Below are 27,502 nucleotides of genomic sequence, written 5' to 3' on the forward strand. Positions count from 1 at the left end.
CAAATCACATCATTTGTTTCCTTGGTCTCCAATGCGCAGCCTATGTCTCTGTATATATAATAGTAAAGGTAGACATTTGGGGCCGGACGCCACCTGATAGGCTCAAACTCAAATCTGAAATTCAATCTTTGTCTCTCCATTTACCTACTTTCATTTTATTTACTTTTCATTCTAATTGTTGTGGTACTAATAGTTATTATTCTATAAACAGATGCATATTAATCATTTAAAATAATCATACAATAACCTAACAGAACAAATAATCTCAACATCTTTTTCATCAACACCACTTACATTACGAACTTGCTTATAAGCCCATGTAAGTCACTATCTAATATACCTCAGTTCAATCATCTATAAAAATGGAAAAAATGATACAAACCTTCCTTAGAGAGTACTTCCAAATAAATTACTACAAGTGATTAAAAATTAACATGTTACAGCACGTAAATATTTAATAAAATTTTCTTTAACAAAATAAATCTTTACCGTGGTACAAACAGTTATCACCTTAGGGACGTGAGAATGTACTTTATTGCCTTAATCCTAGCTGCAGCTTCAGTTTAACTTTTTAGTAAAAAATCATTGTAACTGAGCCACAAGAAATACTGAAGGAAAGACAGCATTGCAGTACCGAAGGAGTATAGTGACCTTTCTTTAAAGCAAGTCTTGCTTCAACATGGGTGTTTTGGGTTGTTTTGTTTTGTTTTGTAATCTATTTCTGGTGCTTGAGAAGTTTTCTGAAATAAAAACGCTTGGAAAGGTAAAAAATGATTTAAAAAAAAATTGGTACAGGCAAGATGTGCAGAATGAAAGAGTGGGGAGTGAGGCATATATAGCAGTTGTTTTACAATTAGAATTATGAAAAAATATATGATGGTGTAAAGCACACATATTGGAAAGTGCTGCAGTCACTATACTATTTTTACTCCCCAGCCTGATTTATACCTTTTCTCATTCCTTTGGGGAATTTCTCCCCCTGACTCTCTGTGGTTGTGGAGGGGACAATGGTGTTAGTATTAGCAGTGACACTACTATTGATCTTGCTGCTGCTACACCTGACAGGAAGAAGAAATGAAAATGCTAACCTCACCTGTTTGGCAAGGAAAGCTTCACAAGGAAGCAGCAGGCACCTCTACTGTAAGTTTAAGCTTCTCCTCTGAGTCAATGCTCTTAAAATACTAGACAGAGTATGATCCTAATGTATGAATACTATGGGAATAGAACGGAAAATGAAATGGGAGGTTATACAGAAAAGGAGAAAATTCAGGGCAGAGTTTTAAGTATTAGAAAGCATTTTATATGTATATGATTTAATAATATTCACTGAGATTGTAAAAATAACTATCGTCAAGCTACATCTTGAGCATCAAACCCTGCAAGAGGAAAGAGGAGAACCATTTCCAAAAAAAAAAAAAAAAACCCTTTGAAAATATCAAAAGGAAAAACACTTTCTTAAGAACCTAATAATACTAGATGTCTAAAGGTTGGGTCCAGGTGTGAGGCAAAGAAGACTTCCAAAATTGCTTCTTGTATAATAAGTTAGAAAGTATAATATATTATGCATTGGAAGGGATACAATTAGTGAAAGTACCCTTTCATTTAAACGTACTCTTTAAATAGGTTCGGCTACAAAATGTATTATCAGAATCAATAGGTTGACCTTATGTTTTATACAGGAATAATCAAATGCAAATAGAGTTTATAAAATATCTTCACCAGTGTCAGCTCACTTGGTGCCCATATTTCTACAAATAAAACATGAAACTCATTTGCCAAAGCTCTGTTCTAAGTAGTATTACATATGAGCTTTAAATTATGGTCTACCTAATGACACATCAGACTGTGCTGAATTAACTGACAGGTTGATTTTTTGTATCAATGAATTAAATTGCTACTTTAAAAAATTAAAGTTAAAATTAAAAAGCTTCTCTCCAATTACCACGGATACATGCCTAATTTTGCCTATAGGCCTGCCAGGGTTGGCAATGATACACTCATTTTACCCTCCTCAAGTACTGACAAGCGAAAGAGCTTTCTCTCGATAAAAGAGACGGATTAATTACGACAAAACAGCCCCTCACAGTGGACATAGTTGGAGGCCACTGAATGGGGGAAAGAAGAGGCAATATTATGAGATAATACCTTACGTTATGAAATAATATTCTAATGTGATGCCCAGGAAAATGCTTTAATTACAGCTATAAATCCATCTTGAAAAAAAAAAGTTTTACATGCAGTATTAGTTTCACATCTCATTTAAGAATAGTTATTCATTATTTTAAAATTAAATGAAGCAGGATCTCTCAATAGCTATAAAACTATGAGAATGTTTCAAAATGATTAAAAGTTTACCTATCATCAATTAAAGAAAACTATATGAGAGACAATACCTAAATTACTTGCAGTTAATGTAAAAACATATCTATCAGGTTTTGAAATTACACTTCACTAAAACTCTCAAATTGCCATAAAACAGGCTCTCAGGTTACTTCCATCACTTGCCCAGTAACGCACAGGCAAAGATATAAAAGGCATGATGAGGTTTTGCTGATTAGAGTGACTGACAAAAATTAACAGCTCTTCCAAAGGACAGTGCCACCATGTTACAAATTAACAAAGGGGCAAAATAATAAGATTCGTAATGTCAGACAAAATTAAGAGTGTGAATCTGGGTAAATTACTCAACTACCTTGGTTCTTGTTTCTATATACATAAAGAAGAGGACACTGGATCAGATAAAATCTTCATCTCAAAAACTCTGTAACCACTGTCCAACTCCCCAGTCAACTGCATCACATTGGTCATTGAAAAAACTCCCACAGGACAGTTCCCTAGTAACAGGCTGGGTGGCCATCACTTACTTCCCTTAGGGCATTTAGTCACATTCCACCTCAGGTGCCCTCAGAACTTAACCCCAATGGGAAGTTGAACTATAGTAAAAGGTGCCACTGGAAAACTTTTTTGTTTAATAATAGGTCATCAAAACAATAACCCAATATTATTTCTCACAGACTGCTGTAAATAAACCCAATCTAATAACAATCTTGGAAGGAAGAATGAAAGTGATTATTTGGCCCTGTAGGAACAGTCAGATACTTATTCAAATCAGGAGGCAATAAGAATCAAGAAAAAGATAACAATATTCATGCTCAAACTCTGGGCTGAGTGCCAAATATCTTTGGGACTACTTATGCAAAGCATCCATGAAATCCAAAGGGATTTTGTGAGAAATAACTACAGGGAAATTATAACCCCAGAGAAGATGGTCTCCTGACAAAAATTCGACACTATTGATGACTCCATAATGCAAATGAAATGCTGCAAATATTGATATGTCCTTCATAAAAGAATGCATTTATAAATAAATAACTTAGTCTTTTCGAGATGTTGATTTGCTGGGGAGAATGAAGGATACACAGTTTCTAGTCCCATCAGGATATAGAATTTAAGTATTAAAACAGTTTCTAAGTGATTTATTTTAGCAATTGGGTTCTGACTGAAGACAAATCATTTTAGAAATATTCACTGCCTAGTAATCTAGTTTGTCATGCTGTCTTTTTTCTTTTATGCTTGCGTATTAAGAATATTTATTAAAAGAAATACAACCCCATTGCTAAGTCAAGCATTTTCATATTCTGAAATAATGAAACTGGAAACCAAATGTGCAAAAGGAACATTTGAATGATTATTAAAATTTTGTCTTAAAATAAGAATGCTAAGGAAATTTACAATAGAGTTTAGTGAAAGCAGGATTGTGAAATGTTATAGCATTTTCCTTGCTTTCTTGACTCTATATCTCTTAAGTAAGATGATGTCTCTAGGGAAACAAGACCCAAGCAGGAGGCTATATCACCTTCCTTCCTGCTCAATATCTAAATACAATTTATATCCCATGGTGTTTTTCTCAAATATATGAGCAAAATGGCTAAAGATATTCTTTGTATAAATTATCCAGTAGTGCAAGATGCACACCAAACAGTTTCCTTGTGAGTACACCACTCAACAATTTAAGTGCTGATAGTCTTTGCTCAGTAAATAACTGCATTTCAAGTTTCTGAAAAAGTATACTATTATGAGCTACATTTCCCTTTTTCCCCCCTCTCTTTCTCCCTTACTATAAATAATTCTCATACATATTAGGTTTTATTGTTTTGATTTTACTAATATTGACAAGGACAGTTAGGCTGTTTCCATCTTTTGGCTATCATGACTAGTGCTGTTATGAACATGTATACTTGTTTAACTACCTGTTTCCAACTTTCTCACGAATATGTCTAGGAGTGGAATTGTGGGGTCACATGGCAATTCTACATTTAGCTTTTTGAGGAAAAGCCAAACTGTTTTTCTACAATAGCAGAACCATTTTACATTCCCATCAGCAAGGTACACTGCTTCCAATTTCTCCACATCCTCACCGAATGCTATTTCCCATTTTTCTAATCATAGCCATCCTAGTGGGTATGAAGTACTGCTTGCCTTCATTTTTAAAGGATATTTTCAATGGATATAGAATTCAAAGTTGATGATATTCTTTTTTCTTTCAACACTTTGTCTTTTGGTCTGCATTGTTTCTGGTATGAAGTTAGCAATAACTCATATAATACATATACATGTCTTTTTTTCTCTGACTGCGTTTATAATCAGCTAGGATTTAAGTAGATTTTTTTGAATTATTCTGTTTGGAGTTTATTAAGTGTCGTGGACTTGTGGGTTGAAAGTATTGCAAAACACTTGACCATTATCTCTTCAAATGTTTTCTATTCCCATTGGCTCTCCTCTGCCTCTGAGATTCTACTTACATGTATGTTCACCCATTTGATATTATCCCATGAATGATCTCAAATACTCTGTTATATTTTCTTCTTTTTGTTTCATTTTGGGTATGTACTCTCTATCAACCTGTCTTCACATCTTACTGATCTTTTCTTCTCTGTGTCTAGTCTATTAACAAGTCCATCTAATAAATTCCTCAGCTCTGATATTGTATTTTTCATTTCCAGAATTTCCATTTTTATAGTCTCCAAATCGCTGCTAAAATTCCCCATCTATTTATACACATTGTCTACCTTTTCCACTAAATCCCTTAGCATTTTTGTAACAGCTATATTAAAGACATTGTCTGATAATTCCAATATCTATGCTATCTCTTAAGTCTATGGATCACATTTCTTACTTTTAAGTGTGTCATATAATCCCTAATCGGGTGTCAGATGGTTTGCATAAAAGAACAGTACAGTCTGAATTCAATAATATTTACCTTAAGAAAGAGGCATAAATACTTTTTCTGTCAGGCTGCCAGAGTTAGGGCTGCAGTTAGTAAATTGGATCTGGCCTTTGAGGCAGCTTTAGATTGAATTAGTTCACCAACAGCTTCAAATATTTTGAACTAGAGTCAGGAGTTTTCCTTCAGCTAGGAATGGAACTTGAGTCCCGACAAGGTTCCAGCAACCTGCCTAAGCTTCAAAGCTGATCCACCAACTTTAGAAACTATAGATCTCTTCAAGCTTTGTTGCATCTTTGCGGGTAGGGGGTAGTTCTCTTTGCTCTCCAGTCACACTCACTACTTCACATATCTAAGAAGATATCATGTTTCCCCAAAAATACGACCTAGCCGGACAATCAGCTCTAATGCATCTTTTGGAGCAAAAATTAATAAGACCCGGTCTTATTTTATAGTAAAATAAGACCGGGTCTTTACTATACTATACTATACTATACTATACTATACTATACTATACTATACTATACTATACTATACTATACTATACTATACTATACTATACTATACTATACCATAATAATACCTGGTCTTATTTTACTATAAGACAGGGTCTAACATGATGTATGATATGATATGATATATGATATATGATATGATACGATACGATATGATATGATATGACATGACATGACATAACATAATACCAGGTCTTATATTAATTTTTGCTCCAAAAGACACATTAGAGCTGATTGTTTGACTAGGTCTTATTTTCGGGGAAACACGCTAACTCTCAGCCCTATTACCCTTTGCCTAGCCTGGAGGACAGTTGCACTGTACTCTGTGAAGACCCAGAATTCCCTGCAGAAAATCAGCTTGGGAGGGAGCTGTTATTTTCAGTGAAAATCCCCAGTGCTCTGTTCTCCCGGCTGAACCCCAACCATCCCCCAATAACACCACACCACCTTTTTAGTGTGGGGAGGATTTCATCTGGAATATCTTTCTCAAGTCTCTTTCTCTGACCCCCTGCTCCATTCAGAAAAGACTCTTGAGTAAGAGCTGGTAAGTGGATGCTGCCTCCAACTGTGAGCAGGGCTTGTCTGGATTCTAATCTGTCACACCAACCCACATACTATCATTACAAATTCATTAAAGCTTGTGGAATTGATTTGTCCTTATTCCCCTCAGGTTCCTTTCATCCTACAGTTCCATCATGAATGGAAGTAGTCCAGGGTTTTGTCTTTTCCCCTATGAAAAGCTTGTCACTTTCTGGACTTGGGTTCATTTCGGTTTTTTCCTATCCTCAGCTCTCTGATGAGTATATTTTTTAACTATTATTTTGTAGCTTTTCTGCCTTATTTTGGTTATGAGGTAAGAGCGATGTTCTCTTGTGGCTTTCCATACCCAAACTGGATGTAGAATTCATATGCATTTTATTAAGACAGTCATTTACCAGTTATCGTTTTATTTACTTTTAGTCACAAACCAGGAAAATACATATAGACACAATTTAAGGGTCTTCAGTATGACAATTCATCAAAAGTTCAGACTTGTGTTTGACTACCATTTCCTAAGGCAGTCAATTATCAGAAAAAGTCTTTAGCGTTTAAAGCCTGTATTCCTCAGAAGATCATTTAAAAGTTTAAAGTCCAGACATCTCAAAAGTTTTGATTCTTGTTATGTTGGTTTTTTCTTTGGTTTCTTTTGTTGATTGTGTTTGGGGAGTAAGGGAGTTAGTTTTATAGATTTTCTATTTGCTGCAGAGGACCTCACAAGGACACCATAAAGACTACCATGCATGTATTTCATTTTTGTAAATGTTTTAAGTTTCTGACTTTAAAAAGTTTCCTGAATGGTTCTACTGTTTAGTATTCTCATATTGTACATGCATCAATAATTCTCTTATCTGTTCAACGGTCCTTTTGTTCCTTGAACTAGTAATTGGGAACTTTTGGAGCTTCAGGTGCTCAGTTAAGATTTTATTGATTTATAATGGAATCAGAAACTATAGGACTTAAAAGAAAATCCTAAGACTTAATAAAAGAATAGAAAATAATAAATTTTAAATAAAGGAATGTGGTGCTTATAATATTGCACTTCTATTCTCAACAAATAAAATCCAACTGTGAGATCTGTTTTAGAAAAAAATCAATCTGGTTCTAAGCATTTGTCTCAGCCTTGGCCCCCGCCTGAGGTTGGTACCGCCTGCCTGAAGATGAAATCAATACAATAAAAGGTAGAGCAAGAGAAATGAAGACAGACAAATTCTTGAGGACATGGTTTGAATTTCTGGTATATCCAGTTACATGAGCAGATAAAAACTCTCTTTTTTGCTTTAACTAATTTGCTTCTGTTGATTGTTATAAAGAACTAATACAGTAGACTTTCCTAGACTACCCATTAGTACTTGAAGATTTCCAATAACCAATTACAAATATCACAACTGCCACTAATAAAAAAATACACTAATTCACATTTTTATGTTTCGGACATATTTTTTACTTTTAATAGCAAAAATAAATATTTAATATTAAAATACATTAACATAAATGTAAAAGTTCTTTGTAAAATAAACACTTTTAATAATTACTCTTACCTAGCCCCATTAATATAACAGTTTCAGCACATGACATACAAAATAACTGCTCAACATGTTTAGGAAAACCCTAGTTTAGATGATTAATAGATGTTACACTACAAAAGGTTCAGTAGTTCCACAGATTTTAGAACTGCCCAGTTAAACAAATTTAAACAGATTTCTTAAATATAATATGTCTCACAGCCTTAATAATGCATAAATACATGTACTCCTTTTCTGGAGGAAATATGATTCTGCAAAATTCACTTCAAGAAATGCTGTCACAAATCTTTCATTCTGAGGAGATAGGAGCAGAAACATTGTCTTCCACTTAAATCAATCATGGCTTTTTCTTGGGCATTATCATCACATGAAACAGCTCCAAATTAACTGTTTCAAGCTTCTTTCTTTCTAGCCACAATCTCCTGTCCCATCAGTTTGCTATGAAGTAGTTCCACTAGAGCCATTTTTCAGCCATACTAGAACTCTAAGGCTTTGAGTCTCTTAATTTCTCCCAATCAATCACCTTCTTTTTTATTCTTTTCTCTCTTTATCTACCTGAGTTGCCATGACATATCATTTCAATGATACTCCTGCCAATATTCTAAATTATCTTGCTATCCATCTCTTAGTTGTACCCATGTAGCAATTCCCGCCCTGGATGGATCCGACTATCTGCTCTCTGAGCTTGCGCTCAAGCAACTCATCATTGCTGGAGAGAATCACATGATTATTAACTTCAAATGAGCCCCAAATATCTGATAATACTACTACATTTTTCTGGCCAACTTACTTCTCACTCTCCCACTGTAATTATCAACCACCTCAAACCATTTCCACTTTGCTTGTGCCTAAAACTACCTCATTCTACCCTCTCCAGCTGCTTCAGAAAGAACCTACAAGCCAGAAAGCCTTTCATCTTGCATTTTCAAGCCCAAAATCCATACCTTCTCTTCCCATTCTAACCTCCCTCCCCATTTGGAAACATGGAGCTATCTCTCTCCCTTCGAAGGATGATCACTCTACCTGTACTTTGGTTCTTACCCCGTCCTGCCTCTCAGGGGCCTTACACCTTACAAGAACCTAATAGCTCTCTTTGATGCATTGTCTACCATTCCTTCTGAACTTGTTCTTTCCTATCCCATCAGCTTTTATATATATATATATATAAGTTGCTCTCAGAAAAAAAGGAAAGGTAATAAGAGAGAAAGGGTGGAGAATGGTAGGGAGGAATGAAGAGAGAAATGGATAAACCTCTCCCTTCACTACACATCGTGCTTCAAAACGAAATTCCAAAATGAGTTATCTATGCTCACTGTCTCCATTTCTCTCTCCTCCCACTCATTCCTCAATCTGTGCCCATTTCACTTTCATTCCATCACTCCACCAATACAGGTGCTTTTAAGAAACCAATAAACTCCATTTTACTAATCCAACAGAGATATTACTCACCTTACTTGACCTCTTGGGAAAATTCTACTCTATTGATCACATACTTCTACATGAAATACGAGTATTTATTGCCCTGCCCCACTCTCCTCTACCTCTCAGACTCCACGCAAGGTCTCCTTAGGAGGCTCACAGTCCTCTACCACACCATCAAATGGTAATGAGTTTCCTCTACACTGGACTGGTTTCAGGTCTCTTCTTTTCTCACTCTGTTCTTCCTCCCTACATATTATTTTGCATGTCCAAACTTCAGTTACCACCTAAATCAAGCCCACTCAATTTAAATCTACAACTCAGACTTTTCCATTGAACAACAAACCTGCATATCCAAACATCCCTGTGACTTCCCTACTTGGACATCCCAAAGACAGAAAAAGCCAGTATATTTACGACTGAACTCGTAACTCCCAAAGCTGGACTTTTTTCAGAGTTTCCCATTTCAGTCACTGGTACTAATCACCCTATCGTAAAAGCCAGATGTCTGGGAATCCAAACTGAAACTCACAATATAAAGTAAGCTCCAAGAGGGCTTTATCCGTTTTTTATACAAATAATTTAAACATTAAATAAATGTTACACATTAACAATGTGTTTGAGCAAGACAGTGGCTAGCAGACGCTATTTAAATAATAAATAAAGAAGTATATTTACTCAGACTATTGTTTTGTGCTAGAATCTCAAAGGACTCTTAAGAAACGAAATTGATGGACTCAAATTTAACCAGTCATTCCAATTCCAGCCAAATTCTAACTGGTATTGATTTTAGGAAATCTGCAGTTATCCTTATTTAAATTATGGGAACTCTCAAAAACCACACAAAATGGTTTCTTGGGAGTTAAAAGAGCTTTCCCTTTAGCATTTTTCAAAAAGATTGTTTTTTCCCAATGATTTTGATTTGCAAATTAGCTAATTGTGTTTGTAATTATCTCAAACTTTTGGTACAAAGAACACTTAACTTATTAAAAACCAGTTCAGGAATGGCATAATATGTATAAATAAAAATGTATTATTTAATCAGACTTTCCCAAATTAAAGTTACACATCATCTCCAGTGTTTACTTTGTACCAATATGAATATAAACTAAAAATCTCAGTACCAAATCTCTATTCCTATATAACAGGCTCTAATCTGCTTAAGTTAATATAGCACCCATTGGGTATACTGGTATTTTCAGTTCATTAACTATTTCATCAATAGGCAGAGTAGAATCAATAAGAAATAAATAGCATATTGAACTACTGGCCTAGAAGAGTCCACGTGTAATTACAAATATCAGACTTATAATCAGGAAGCTCTTTGATTAGGGGTCATCACCCAAACCACAATTTTTCATTTGGAAATTAAGAATGGGTATTTACCAAGTAGCCATAGTTTCACAAAACTATTAAAGGTACAATGGTCATTATTATTTAAAATGGTATTTTTTATTAAGCAGAACTATTATACTGAAGAAAAAGTTTAAAGACTGAAAATTTGAACATCCCCTAATTTCCTTTGCTCCTACTGAATTCTCCAGGGATTTTACAACTAGCCTTGACCATCTCTGTCTGTATAGACAATACCTCAATCTATACCTATCAGAAATATGCATAAGAAAAATTAAAACCAAGAGAGCATAGTCTACAAACATGAATCTTATTTTCATCCATTAGCTTGAGGCAAAGACCCTGTATATGGCTGACTACAAAGCTGACTGAACCTCCAAAATAAGGCCTCTCTAAAAAGGGTTTCCTGTAGTGCTCTTTCAGAGCAAAACTTAATTAAGATTCTAAGAAAAGTATCTGAACAGTTATGAATGGGGCTTAAATTATTTCAGATGAGCTTTCCACATCATAACATTCTTTTTGGCTCTGATTATATATTTCTGACTCAAGCTATAACTAGAGTGAAAAACTTACTTACTGAATTAGAAGGGGCAGCTCTGAAAATGGAGAGGCTCTATTTTATTAAAAGAATGGCCAAAGGTAATACATATTCTTATCCATGTCTTGACAAAATTTCCCTCCATTCACATGACCTATATATCATATAAAGTATAACTTTTAAAGGAACTGTGATTGTTCTTCACTACCTTCATTCCTTTGACAGGCTAGCTCTCCTGTTTTAAGATCTACACTGAAATATCCCCTGCTTGGCAAGCATTAACTTCCATCCTTACGAGTGGCTCAAATGTGTTTTATCTGAGATTCACAAAAGGTTATGGAGAAAAGAACTTTCCGGTAAAAGGGGAGAAAAGCAGATAAAAATATTTGTAATGTCTTATAGTAATCAGATGGATTCACGATTTCCAGGATGGGTAAGAAAAGATGAAGTTGTTTAGAGTCAATCTAGCCTTTGTAACACTAGCTGCTATGCTTGAAGGCACATAGCAAGTTCAGGAGATTTTCTTCTTCCATATCCAAGAGAATTAGAATAACACTCCATAGGTGTAGGGCAGTTTATTCTAATACATACTTTCATGGCTTTAGACACTGCAAAAATTCTTTCTGAGCCCCAAATACGATTTAGCCATATTCAACCAGAGAGTCTCAAACGCCAAAACTCATTCCTCATAGAGCACTTTAAACCCCCTAAATTCATGATAAACTCATAAATAGTATTAAAAATGCAAAGTGTGTAAAGAACTTTATTTCTGATAGGAAGCTGAAAGAAGATAGGTATTTTCTTTTCTAATCTTCAATATAAGGAAAAACGCAATAATTTCCTTGACCATAGTGTTACTTGTTGAAATTATACAATTAGTTTGTATTATTTCTAACCAGAATACCTTTGCATAGCTATATTTTATTCCAAGTAAAATTCTGATCTTTATCAGTACTATTCAAATTGTAGTGTAATATCTGTATAACTGACTGACACATACATGAGGTTTTCATTTGAAATAATGCCAAGAGAAACAATTCAATAAAGGATGAATCTTAATTAAATAGTCTGAGCAAAGGATAAAGAAAAAAAGGTTATCTCAGCAAAAATAAATTTTTTTTTTAATTTTAAAAAAGAAACCAGGAATTTTCCTTTCATTAAAAAATAAAAATAAATAAACAAAAACACCAGAGGCAATATGAAAGCATTATCAAAAGTACCCTAGCCTACTTCCTTTCCCCTTCATATGATAAAATATAGCAGATTAAGTTAATCGAGGAAAATTATACAAGAACAGCAGACAATTTATAGGACGTACTCCGTCAATGGGTGAAAGACCAATGACACCTGCAATGAACAATCTTGACATTGGTAGAGTGGGCCAACTAAAATATGCTTTATTTTCCACATACAGCTCTAAAATTCAAATTATTCAGCAATTGAAATGATCTTCCATATTAACTATCATCAAGCTAAGCTCTTTTCAGACTAAAAAATTATTAAGGCCAATATAATCTCTTACTCCACGTTCCTGTACTTTTCTCATTGCCAATAATGTTTCCTGAAATCTTTTTTCTAAGCACCTGTCTCACCACTACCTTTATTCCCCACTAATGAATGACCTCACCACTGCTCAGAGAAAATAGAAGTGATCAAGTTCTGAGAATTCCCTCCACTTTCTGATCTTTCCCCATCCTCTCACTGACAAATGTAACTCTTCCTTGCTGCGTGGGGAAGGAGCTTTTTCATCCTGAAAGGGGTCTCCTGCACACTCTTCTCTTTCCCTGCTGTCTACAGGGACTGGGGTCCATCAGGGATTCTTCTATCTCCTGTGGGCTGCCCTGCTTTCTAGTGGCTCTTTGCTCCAATAACATAAACTTGCTTAAGACTCTTCCATACTGAAAAAAACAACAACAAATTAAACTAAACATAAAATGTCATTTAACTCTCTCTACCCACGCATCATTATCTTCACTTTCCCTTCCCTCCAAAACTTAGCTACTGAAAGTGCTGCTAGGGGGAAAAAAGGAAAAACAAACTATTCAGTCAGCTGTCCATATACACAGGTTTCACAGCTGTAGATTCAACCAATCACAGATCAAAAACAGAATTTTCAACCCATAGTTGGGAATCCGGGGATGCAGAGAGCTGACTGTATGTATTTTCTATGCCATTTTATATAAGGGACTTGAGCGTCCAAAGATTTTGGTATCCACAGGGCGTCCAGAAACCAATCCCCCATGGATACCAAGGCATGCCTGCATAACCATTTCTGTTTATTCCTTGCTATCCACTGGCTTCTCATCTCACCGAAATTCTGATTTTTGTCCACTCCCTTCTCCATATGACCTCAACATCATCAAACTTATTAGGTACCTTATTTGACTTTTCCACAGAACATTTTCCTGTTGACGACTTTCCTTTCCCTAGGCTTCAATGGCATCACCATCTCTTGGTTTCATCCTATCTGTCTGGTTGCTAAGCTTCATTCTCCTTTATTACATGCTTTTTTTTTGCCTGCCCCTCTAAATGTTGGTCACCCAACATTCCTACCCTTACCCTTCCTCCCTTCTCTCTCCCTAGGTGAACACAGTTTTCTCCGTCACTTCAATTACCATCTACATGCTGAGGATTCCCAAAAGCTACATCTCCAGGCCAGACTCATCATCCTTCCCCCAATCTGTAGGCTTCTATTCCTATGATCCCTGTCTCGTGTGGCTAGCACCAACAACTACAAAATTCCCAAGGCAGAAATCTGGAGGTCAGTCTTGATACTTCTTCTCCCTCATATCCATAATTATCAGTCACCAAATTCAAAGGTTTGTGTCTGTAAAATTTCTAAATTGGTCCTCTTCCTTCAGTACTTCTGGACCTGACTATAGCTCAGGCACCAGCATCACTCTCCTAGAGTGTCCTTTGTCACTCACTGTTGTCTACACAGATCCCAGAGTGCTCTTTCTAAAAAATGTAGACCACATCAATTCACTCTGCTGTTTCCCATCTTCGAAAGCCTCCCCCAGTGAGTACACAGTAAAATCCTAATTCACACACAAAGATTTTTCCACAATACAGCTCCTACATACTTACTCAATCGCACCTCTCACCACTCTACCTTTCATGCCTATAATATGGTCGTATATAAATACCGAAGATTTAGAATGCACAGTATTTTCTCTTACCTGCGTAATACTTGACGACTCTTCCATTTCTGGAAATACCACTCCACCTTTTTCCTTTGGCTTGGCCATCTCAGAGTCCTTCTTCAGACCCAAAACAGACATCCAAAAGTCTACCTGGAGATCTGGCATCCCAAACCTGGAGTTTTCTTCTTATGTACTCTGATGGCCACCAGAATTTACTCTCATGGAACTCATCACACTTCAAGTGGGGTCTATGTTCCCTCCACTTGAATTCGGGCAGGCACGTGACTATGGTGGGAGTGACATTACATGACTTCTGAAGCTATGTAATAAAACCAGCTTCCTCCTACTTCTCTTGGGACACACGCTCTTGAACCAGGCCACCCCCCACCCCACCCGAGCTATAATGAAGCTCAGCAATCCATGCATAGATTCATAAGGACATGAACAGAGCTCACTTGGGCTCCCAGCCTGTGGCATCCAAATTGCCAGTCATGTGAATAAACCATCTTGAAGGTGGATCCTAAGGCCTCTAGTCCAACTGAGCCAATTAAAGACACATGGAACAGAGATTAGCTTTCCACACTGAACTCATCCCAAATGAAATTCATGAGGAAATTAAATGACTGTTGTTGTTTTAAGTCTCTAAGTTGGGCAGTGACCTGTTACATAATAATAGATAACCAGAACAGTGCCTGTCATATGGTCATATGGTACACAGACACAAACGTACAAGCACACACACTGTACACACACATACAACACATACATATACACAAAATTTGGAGAATCAATGAATAAATTTCCCATATCAAATTTACTCCATGAGTTACATTTGGTAAATAGAGCAGAGAGAAATTTCCAAATATTCTAATTAGGGTACTTAAATTATCTTAGTAATTTTTATTATTAAAAATAACAGATATAGAAAATCAAACAAAAGAAACATATAGCTTAAGGTAAATGCCCTTGTAATCGCTGCCCATCCTGAGAAATAAAACTACTAAATACTGCAGACAGCGTCCATGAGAACTGTTTGGATCACAACCACATTCATTCCTCCCTCCAAGGTCACTACTACCATGACTTCTATAGTAATCACTTACTTGCATTATTTTCAGTCTTCAGTGTGTATCCCTAGACACTATAGTTTGGTCTTGACCATTCTTAAAATTTTATGTATATATCTTTAAGAATCTTTTAACCTATAAGTTCCCTCTCTGTCCCTATATTTTCCTTACAATTTAGCTGTTTAAAACCCAGCCATTTGACTCATAGAGTTTTCTGCAGCCTGGATTTTAATGTATTTCATCCTCATAGGGGAATCCAACATGTCCTCTGTTCTCTTTCCTGCAACTGGCAGCTTGGATCAAACTAGGCCAGACTCAGATTCAAGACCTTTGGTGAGATCATAGTGGCATATATTAGAAAACAAATAATGTGTGGTTGTCTCTCTTTTTATGATGTCAGCAGCTGCTGATACTCAATGTCTACATCTATTAATTCATTGGATATTGCAAAATGTTGAGATTTTTCCAAATTTTATCATTTCTTTTTCATTTATTAGTTGAAATATTTTCATAAAAAGATGCTTACCCTCATCTACTATTTGTTTAATCAGTAATACAGTTCATATAGGAAAAGCAGGATAAATGTTTGACTATTTTATATGGATATATATATTTATTTTTTTTTAACTCAGGGAGTCTTCAAAGTAAGAATTATAAACAAATTAAAGACATCTTAAATATATTCATTAATGGATAATAATGATGATGGTGGCAATGATAAAGAAGATAAAAATAATCAGAGCCAATACTATATAACGTTTTTAAAAGACTTTTACATGTATAAACTCATGGGGAAAGTACTACAATTTTCTTTCTTACTCTGAGGACACTGATGCACAGTTAATAAGTAGCTAAGGCAAGATAGAGGTGTGGGTAATGAACACTACAATCATCTAAAGGTGGTCCATACATAAACATACAGATATTCTCAAGTTCACAGATGTATTTCTATGGAAACTTAAAGTAAAATCTCCATTTGATATTTAGCTACATACTGAAGCTGGATCCATAAAAAACTTAGAAAATGGACAATCAAGTGCTGAATATATATTAAACCTACCTCTAGTTATCTCTAACTCTTTTAAATTATTTTCCTGGGTCATTTTTAATTGACCATCTCTTGTTGGATGATAAGTTTTAATTCAAGTAGACGTTTTAAGTTTCTTTTTTCCCTCTAGTTTGTCCAAATTCCAAAATTCAATAGACCTAAGGTCTTTTACTGACTTAAGAAAAGCCGTACTTCAGTGTGGAGGTTCCTCAAAAAATTAAGAATAGAATTACCATATAATCCAGCAATCCCTCTCCTGGGTATCTACCCAAAAAAATCTGAAAACATTTATCCGCAAAGATATATGTGCTCTGATGTTCATTGTAGCTGGATAAAGAAGATCTGGTATATATACACAATGGAACACTATTCTGCCATAAGAAAAGATGAAATAGTGTCATTTGTGACAACATGGATGGATCTTGAGATTATTATGCTAAGTGAAATAAGTCAGACAGAAAAAGTCGAGAACCATATGATTTCACTGATATGTGGTATATAAAACTGAAAACAACAAAAGAACAAGACAAACAGATGAAGAAACAAAACTCATAGACACAGACAATAGTTTAATGGTTACTAGATGGGGAGGGGGAGGGGGTAGTAGATGAGGGTAAAGGGGGTCAAATATATGGTGATGGAAGGAGAACTGATTCTGGGTGGTGAACACACAATGTGAGATATAGATGATGCATTACAGAATTGTACACCTGAAATCTATGTAACTTTACTAATAATTGTCACCCCAATAAAATACAATTATATATACATATATATATAAAGAAATGAAGCAAAGTAGAAATCACATAAATTTAATACTAATTATTTGGCCTTAATACTAATCACAACACCTAAGAGAGTAAATAAAATGCTTTCTTAACCAGTTTTCCCTTTACATATACAATGCTTACACAAACTAGAACAGAAAACATGCCTTTTTGAAAAAGAACTTATATTACCTAAAATATTCTCCTTAATGTCTTTGTTATAACAACAATATGAAGATAAAAAATAACAAATTACTAGCAATATTATATCAAATGGCATATTTTTTATGTCAAGTTTGTGGAAACTTGTTATAGCAGTCCTAGGAAACTAACACACAGCTAACAAAGAATCAGTGACTATTTACCTTGTAAAGTAATCATCAGCTACCATAAATGTCAAAACAAAACAACAACAAAATCACCCTCATATGAAGTCTATTAATCTGGAAAATGGGTCAAAAGTTGCAATATCTCATAAATTTTACAGAGTAAGCTTAAAATGTGCATATATGCACTTTTTTATCTTTCATTCCCACTCTAGAATCTTTTAGAATCTTATCTCTGACGAAATCAACACCTTGCCCCAAAATCCACTGTCAGAAGTATAGCTGCATTCCCAAAGACAGTTTTTCTTAGCAGGAGCCCTGATAATTCCAAAAACTAGACAGCAATATTCACAGCTCAGCAGTAGCAAGGTCACAGGATTTTCTCCCTCTGGCTTTTCATTTACCTACAGTGCAGCAGCTGGAATACTGGCGAACTCTGTTATTCACTTTGCTAATATATATTTTCACACTAATTAGCACATGTGGCTTGAAGTTTCTTTTCATATTTTGGGGTCAAATACTGTTTCTGATAATAAGCTGGCAGCAAGAAAGAAGGAATTTCAAAGGCAATTTCAAAACAAAAATAAGTTGATCAATAGAAGTTTATGCAGATAGGGCATGTATGAAAAAGATTAACATTGAAAATCACTGTAGACATTACTGGGCCATATCTTTATTTTATGACTTTTTTTCCCCACAGAGATGTCATATAAAACTGTTTATGTAAAATCAGTGGTAGAAGGAAACTTTTAAGCTGGAAATTTTCTACTTCAACCTTTTCATTTCACAATAGATGAGTAAATAGAGGTCAAAGGAAGTGAAATGACTTGTTCCATGACACATACATGATGACAAAACTAACTCCTCCCTCAGTCCCTTTTCTAGTATAAAGGGTATAAAACACTGCCTATGTTATACTCAGAAAGTCAACCAACAGGACATTGGTCACTTATTCAAAAATTTAGAAGGGTGGAGGTAGAGAGGGAAGGCTCATATTACATAGAAGTTGAATTGTTACATTGAAATAATTATCACATTCAAATTTATAACATGAAGTATAAAACTCTGGTTCATTAAGTATAAAACTGATGCACTATTTAAAATACCAAATCTCAATAATATAATAAAAATAGAAAGAGGCCAGTAAAACTTAATTAAAAGTAATTACGAGGCTGAGGAATGCCGCTAATATGAAAATACACACATGCACATGAACAGAGCCATTTTGAGCCTGGAATGGTGAAAGGTAAAATATGACTGAAAACTACAAAATATTAATGACAGATAAAATTATCTTTTTTTTTTTTTTCATGAAAAAGTAGGGGAGAGGCCTCTAAATTACACAAAACGTTTGGATCTACATTTTAGAAATGCTTCATTCAGTGACTGATAAATTCATTGAATCTCAAAGTAGTTCATTGAGAAACTGAATAATTTTTTTCTTAAGCATTGTCAAATATATAAATAAAACTGAGAGTAACATCACTATTGCTAAAGTTTTAAGGCTATGTGAAAGAGGACAGCCATATATAATGCACCACGTGAAGTCTCTGTTGAAAAGAATATTGATCTACTTAGAAAATGGCTAAAGGTAGCTCGTTAGTGAGCACTGTGTGCCAAGCACCATGTTCCCTGTACACACATTGTTCTGTGCATTTAATTGTCCATAATACTATATAGCAGGCCCTGTTATCCTCATTGTATAGATTAGAAAGCCAAAACTTGGAGTTGTTAAATAGGTTTTCCAGGACATAAGTTCTTAGAAAACTAATTCTTACATTCAATCCTATGATGCATTCAAATCAAATCATTTCTTCTCTTCCCTACACTGATCGGGCAGCAACAAGGTAATTTCTAGAACCAAAAGGTTAATAGCTGGAATTTTAAAAAATCAGCTTCACTGTTCTAAGAATTACATACAGGTTCAAAAAAATTATCCATAAATTCCCTTGAGGCTTTACAGGTACAAAAAAAAAAAAAAAAAAAAAAAAAAAAATCAACTAGCTAATTATGATATCTTAAAACGAGTAGAAATTCAGAATTTTTCAAAGAACAACTTACTTTGAAACTAAACGGTACAAAAGAGACGCCTCACTTCTCCATATTAAATAAGAGTTACCCTCACAAAACAAATTATGTATTCCTGTCTTTTTACACAGTTCAAAATTTGACTTGATCTTGCTGAGTCAAGGCTATGAGAATCTGTATTTTGTGTCTTTTTTTCCCCCAGATTCCTCCCTTGGTGTTAAATATGGGTATCACTTCTTGCTACTGATAACACATGACTCCACACCTCTACCTCTCCTCGGCCACCCTACGTCTACTCTCATTATTTACCATTTGCTGTTTCAAATCTGCGGCGCTCTGAGAAATCATGAAAATAAGTTCATTAGGGCTATTTCTGAATAAGAGTAAAAAGTTCTAAGATTTTTCCTAGTACATGATCTCTATTCTATGAAGTTGGTTACATTCATTTGTGAGATCCCAATATATTATTGTTTCTGCTACTCTCATCTAAGAGCAGAGGTTACAGAGAGAATGAACTATGGAGAAATTGGGTGTTACTCCACTTAAAAAAAAAAATCATAGAGCTATACCTGTATGTCCTAAATTTGGGTGGCATTTCTAGGCTCTTATTAGCATCCTGGCAAAAGGATGGTCAAATCTAATGGTCTCTATCCAGCTTTCATTTTATTTGAGTTCTGTGGAAGGCAAAAATCTAAGATGGTCTCTCAGATTGCCACCCCTTTGTGTACACATGCTGAGTGATTCCTGGGACAGTGAAGACAATGGATTTTACTCCCACAGTCAGGTTATTTTATATGACACAGCTGACTTTAAGAAAGGAAGATTATTCTGAGTGTGCCTGACCTAACCAGGTAAGCCCTTAAAAGAGACTGGCCTCTTCCTAAAGGCAGAGATTCAAAGCATGAGAGAGATTCCATGTGAGAAAACTTCTCCATTGCTGAAGGGCTATTTAGGAAGGTATTTTGGTGGCTTCTGAGACAGACAGCAAGTGGCCCTCAGTTGACAGACAGCAAGTGGAGGAGGACCTCAATCCCACTAACACAAGGAACTGAATTCTGCTGCAACCACCTAAGCTTGAAGAAGGCCCCCAAGCTCCAGATGAGAACAAAGCCCAGCCAACACCCTCACTTTAATCTCATTAGAACCTTGAGCAAAGAACTCAGGGAAGCCACGCCTGGACTTCTGGCCTTCAGAACCGTGAACTAATAAACGGGTCTTGTTTGAAGGCATTCTGTCTGTGGCAATTGTTACACGGCACAGAAAACTAACACAAGCTCTCTCAGCATTTCCCTATTACTGATTGCTTCTGTCCTGAAATTCTTCTTTGCATGGCATCTGTCCTCTTTCTTGTCACTCCTTAGTTTCCAAGGTAAGCCTTATTTGCTCTACCCACCAGGTGTTCCCCAAGCTCCCAGCCTGGGCCTTTTTCTCATACTATACCATCTCCCCGTTTCATCTCTCTCATTTGTTTAACACATATTTGTGGAACAATTACAATGTTCCAGACAGTAATCCAGGCTCTACGGAAATATCAGAAACAAACAAACAAACAAATAAATAAATAAATGTAATAATAATAATTCCTGCTCCTTGGAGTGCTCATTAGAACACTCCTTACTCTATGACAAGACAGACTTGTCTCCTGTGTTCCAGACTCAAATGGCCAGCTGGCTTTTAGATTTCTTCTATGAAATCCCTAGAATTCTCTCACACTCACTTATTATTTTTGTTGAACTTAATATTTCACCTTTAATATGCACACCTATCTTTCCTTCCCTTCCTCTCTTCAGGAGCTGGCTTACCTTCTCTTCAAAGTCAACTCCTCTACTTATCCCAGGATGCCCTTCGATTTCCTCTAAATCTCACTCCTTTACATATTTCCATGAGCCCCTCTGTCATCTGATTCTTCAGCATTCTCCTCTCTGATTCCCCCTCTCTACTGACTCCTGTAAGCAGAGTCATCAGTAATTCTACGAATGAAACTCTGCAAATGAAAGTCATCTGTAATTCTACTCTCCTGATTCTGTAAGCAAAGTCATCTTTCTCATACCTTTAAAAGTAAAATATAGGGCCGGGCCGGTGGCTCAGGCGGTTAGAGCTCCGTGCTCCTAACTCCGAAGGCTGCCGGTTCGATTCCCACATGGGCCAGTGGGCTCTCAACCACAAGGTTGCCAGTTCGATTCCTTGACTCCTGCAAGGGATGGTGGGCTGCGCCCCCTGCAACTAGTAATGGCAACTGGACCTAGAGCTGAGCTGTGCCCTCCACAACTAAGACTGAAAGGACAACAACTTGAAGCTGAACGGCACCCTCTACAACTAAGACTGAAAGGACAACAACTTGACTTGGAAAAAAGTCCTGGAAGTACACACTGTTCTCCAATAAAGTCCTGTTCCCCTTCCCCAACAAAATCTTTAAAAAAAAGAAAGTAAAATATAACTATCTTTACCTTGTGTATCCTTCAAACTACGTTATTACTCTTTCCCTACTTACTCATAATTCTCCTGAGTCGTGTACATTCATTGGCTTCTCTTAATAATCATAATTATTCAGGGCATTCTTTTGCATAATGCAAAGTGTGGGGCAATTTTCCTGCTTTATTTCATTCAATTCTTATAAGAACAATACAAAATTATGATCATTATCCCCACTGTACAAATGATAAAGCTCAGATTCAGAGGTGAAGTGACTTGTCTAAAGTCTTACATTCTGGACTTAAACTCAAATACATCTTATTCTTAAATGTTCATAAACTGTTTCCGCAACTGAAACTTTACCTTATTCACTCCTATGTCCACTGCAACCTGACCTCCACCCACCCCACTCCACAGAAACTACTACCAATGAGGTCACTTAACAACTCTTAAATTGCCAAATCAAAGACAGCTTTTCAGTCCTTATCTACCCTCTCCACTGCATTGTTTACTCCTTTGCTCTTGCATCTTTTATATTACCCTACTTTCTCCTTCTTCTTTGCCCTCTCCCTGCTTTAATTATACTGATCACTCGCTAGTTTTAATCTCCAGCTTCAGAAGAACATCCACACTGCCCGCTAAGCTCTACAGGAAAGTTTGGGACACCTCAAACTTAAACATACCCCGAACAGAAATCATTAGCTCCCATCTGCTCCGCTTGTTCCATCGCTTAGTGAGCAGAACCATTATGACCTGTCCTCCAGGGAATGGCAACCATCCTCTATCGTACCCATGCCTCTCCCTCTCCTTCACTCAGCAGAGCCAGTTCTTCACTTCATCCTGCTCACTGAACCCCCTAAAAATTATACTTGCTGGTTTTGTCTTAGAAAAACCTGTGACTTACAAAATATAAACATTAATATCTGAACAAAATTTAAGTTACATATTAATGTTTATATGAACTATCAACTAATTGTAGAGTTTAAAGGTTTTATGTTTATAATAAGTATTCTGTGTTTATTTCAAAGATGAATAATACTATAGGTTTGTGATCAAGCAGAAATTTATAATTTTAAAAATAAATAGTAGTTTGCCTACCATTTTTTATAACCATTAAAAAAAAACGCAGTTCGCTACTAGGTTTAAAGTACTCTTAACTTTGATACCATATTCTGGAACAATTTTTTAATCAACAGGTCTTCTCACTCTATTACTGCTCCTCCCATTCATAGAAAGCCCATCACTAGCAAGTCAGGAGTCTTCATTTCCTGCTGGCCAACCGTTCTTGGTGACCTTCCTTTAGTCAAAAAAGCCCAATTCCTTAGCATGCTCATTTATCTTATTTCTATTAACTTAAATACAAAGGAAAAGCTTTTTTTTTTTATTTCATTGGGTGAAATAATGCAACAGATAAACCACGTAACCAAGGATTTCTGAAATTCTAGTAAACAGTATCTTGAACGGTATCCAGATTCCAGCTGGAAGCATCTAGTTATGATAGGAATTGATTTAACTTTATCATAAAGTATTTGCCCTTGGTTCTGTTATTACTTAGAATAGATTAGCAATAAATACATTACGAACAGAGTAATCTATTTTTGTGTGCTTCTTTGAATCAAGCTGTGGTGGAGGTGGGGGAGAGAAGCTGTAAGGCAGCTAATGCTTTCTATTATAAACTACAAACAAAACAGACAGTAGGTTTTTACTAATTACTGTAGGATATATACCTTTATAACCTTAGGAATGTAGAAATACTTTACCTGCTGTGATTGAGTAAAAAGGCTAAAAAACATTTTATGCCCTTCTTCTTTATCCAGGTCTGTCAGGGCCACTAGAGTCTATATTTTGGGATAAACTTTCATCATATATTCAGTGTTCTCATACATCTGTAGACATGTTTCTTAATCATTATAAAGTTTATGTAAATAACATTTTTAAAATCCATAGAAAAGAATAATAAAAACTTAACTGTAAAAACCCCAGTGATTATTTCGCTAAATAATTAGATATAGAGTCTAAAGTATTCCCCTATCATTTATCATTTTAGTTTATTTTATAATTTTGACCATACTTTCTACCACTTCCACTCCCTCTCATCCTGTTCTTTAGAAAAGAGCAAAAACAGTTTTAATAGATGTATACTTTCAAGGGAGATGCCATATAAAAATTACATCATTCATAGCTAGAATAAACCTTTCATTAGAAATTAGAAATTGAGTATATAAAGCAATAATCTAAAATTACAAAATTAGCAAGGACAATCTGAAATATGTACAATTACTTTGTTTTCTCCTAACATATGTAATAGCCCATAAAATGTTTTTGTTCTTATGAAAAAAGTTAAGCTCCACCAAAAAAAAGCCCCTCAATAACATATCAATTTAACTATTTTCATAACTACTGTTATAAGATCACCAGACACTGAACTATGTATACAGCTTTAAAACAACTTGTGATATGTTGTCAATCTGCATGGGCAATTAAGTCTTCCTACAAATTCAACCAGAAACTAGCAAGCTGGGGGGAGGGCGCATACCCTGCCTTCTATATATTTATATATATGTATATATAATGTGTATATATACATAGTGTGTGTGTGTATATATATGAATGAATAGATAGATAGATAGATAGATAGATAGATAGATAGATAGATAGATATAAAATCTGGCTACCACATTTTGCCTTTATTAATATATACAAATATGTAGCCAGATCTTAAAATATTATTAGGTTGGTGCAAAAGTAATTGCGGTTTTTGCAATTATAATATTTTTTAACCTTTTAAACCACAATTACTTTTGCACCAACTTAATAGAATCTATCATAATATCTACTAATGAACTAAAATTCTTCTACCTTAATAATTTTAGTGCCATACAAGCTTCTGTGGTCTAGCGGCAATTACTTTCTAAAACATATAAACAAACAACAACAATGAAAACAACAGTAATATGCTAAGTCGTAGTTTTCTATTTTCGCTAAAATTTTACTTATTCTTTCAGTCAGGATTGCATTTAGCTATATGTTTAAAATTAACCTACCCAAAGAGGCTTTATGTTTCTTATGCAACAAGAAGTCTGTAAAGTAAGCAGTTCAGAGCAGGTGCCAGTTACTCAAGAGGAACAAAAAGGACCAAAGAACTTTCTTTCATCTTTAAAAAAAGTCTCTTGACCTAAACTTGCTGACCAGCTACCACCCCTCAGTCAATACTATTTTTAGAGTGATTAACATAGAAACTAAGGTTTTTGAATGGGTCTTCCATGTGAATGCTAAAATCATCCCAAATGGCTAAGGGTATAAAAAGAGACAGTGAACCAGAGAATACATTCTTTGATAAATGAAGAGGAATGAACAGAAGTATGAAAGAGTTCACCAACAAGGAATAAATGTAATACAACCAAACTCCAAAGCCTGGAAAACACAGAGACTTTCACCTAACAGTAAAAGGATAACAAAGGCAGCGTAGGAACTACTTCGCAATGTTGAGGTATGTGGGATATGGGAGAATGAGTAACCTGCTCTTGAGAAGGAAGTTTGCTTATCAGAATGAGATTATAGAAGGCAGAGTAAAAACTTTTGAGAAGATGCCTAACGGTATGAGGATGCTTTAGGGAAATGCAAATACACTAAAGAATGTATCTGCCATATACAGTACAGAATTAATACGACATACTACTTGAAGGAGAGAGCAGATGGCTAGCAATAGCAACATGGGGTGCAAAAGCTTACCAGAAAAAGATAAACTAGGCCTGGACCAGGTCCCATTTCCAGGGGAATCTGAGTTTCTGGTGAAAGGGAAAGCACCTGCCTAAAATTAGCCCTCATGAGTCAGTGTGAGACTTATGGTGATAAGGATTTGCTAGAAACATCATAAAATAATATCACAGAGTAAAAACCAAAGAAGTCAGGACATCCCTAGGAAAGCAGGATAAATAGTGACTCCATGAGAACACAAAACCCTCCTCTGATCAATTCAGATATGGAATCACCACATAAGCTAATACATGTGAATGTCAATATGTATATGTCTGGGTGAGTATAGTAACATCTGACTAAGCAGACTGACAATGATAGGTGTTTAAACTATTAAAAGTATAGAATCTATCATATGCCTTAAAAATCTTCTTATGTTTAGGTGAGCATTAGTTAATAACCAGAGAGCAATCTTCATGATTATGGATGGAAGGCCACAGGTATGAAAGTTCAGTAAGTATTTACTTGTTGAATTGTTTTAAAATTTCAAGACACTGTGCATCCCTATATTTAATGTGTTCCTGAGGATGGTGGCTGACAGCCATCAACACAAAAACTCCTGGGGAGGCCAGATGGCTCAGTTGGTTAGAGCACGAGCTCTCAACAACAAGGCTGCCGGTTCAAATCCAGCAACTGGACTAGAAGCTGAGCTGCATCCTCCACAACTAGATGGCAACGACTTGGAGCGGATGGGCCCTGGAGAAACACACTGTACCCTAATATTCCCCAATAAAATTTATAAAAACAAATAAACAAAAAACCTCTTATCCTATTTAGTATAAGGTAGGGATAATGTAGGAATTTACACAAAATAGTTACATAAGAAAATTTTAATCTTTTCCACTTTATCTTGAAGACATGCAATACAGCTAATAGAAAACAAACATAATAAAAATTAAGAGGATTAAAAATAATTTCAAAAACAGCATAAAAGAATTTTGAAAAAATGATGATATGCAAAAATATATAACACACAAAAATATAAAATAAGGATCATAAAAGAATATATATCAGGAAATGAAGAGTAAAAAGGAAATAAGACTTTATTTTAAAGCTACAGAAAATTAGAGTTGTACAAGTCACTAGCTAACTATGTGTGTCACTATCTCGGGCTTCAGAGACTATCTCTCTCTATATATACATATATATACATACTACATATATATGTAGTATGTGTATATATATGTAGTATGTATATATATATGTAATATATATATATATATATATATATATATATATATATATATATATATAGTGACAGACTGGACAAGATGACACCAATGGATTCTACATCCTCTAAAATTTTTATGTCTCTATAAAATCAAGATAACACAAAACTTACAAATATAAGAAATGATACTTACAAACAGTACCTACCCAATGACTACAGGATATTTAGAACACCATAATTTAAACACTGAATTTGGTAACATTAAAACATGAATTATATGCCTAGTACAACTCTCTTCAAATATAAAAAAAAATACATGTAGCTATATAATCATTGAACATTCTTCTTTGACATTTGTCATTGTTATTTGAAGGCCAGAATTTGTTTTCCCTGATACAGTGAATATGGAAGAATGACAGCCTAAAATACAGGGACATTAATTAAGGGATGTGGAAGATGCAGTCAATTAAGTTTAAACTGCAAAATAACATGTAAATATAATTCTTTACTAACACAACAGATTCAAGATAGGACTCCATTCCTAGTAATGATAGAAATTATGTTATACATTAAAATATTAAGGAATTAGTGTTTTCCAGGTTTCTAAATTAAACCATAAGAATTGATTATAAAATTAATATTGAACTATATGCACTTTTGTATCATAGTGAA

General features: G+C 35.2%; 1 protein-coding gene across 6 annotated transcripts in view; it reads right to left on the bottom strand.

Moving 5' to 3' along the window:
• The window catches only part of FER (FER tyrosine kinase), a 372,260-nt gene that overhangs the window by 207,415 nt on the left and 137,343 nt on the right, over positions 1-27,502 (bottom strand). The gene's annotated exons all lie outside the window — the stretch shown is intronic.

The sequence above is a fragment of the Rhinolophus sinicus genome, linkage group LG03, assembly GCF_036562045.2.
Source record: "Rhinolophus sinicus isolate RSC01 linkage group LG03, ASM3656204v1, whole genome shotgun sequence".
Classification (NCBI taxonomy): Eukaryota; Metazoa; Chordata; class Mammalia; order Chiroptera; family Rhinolophidae; genus Rhinolophus; species Rhinolophus sinicus.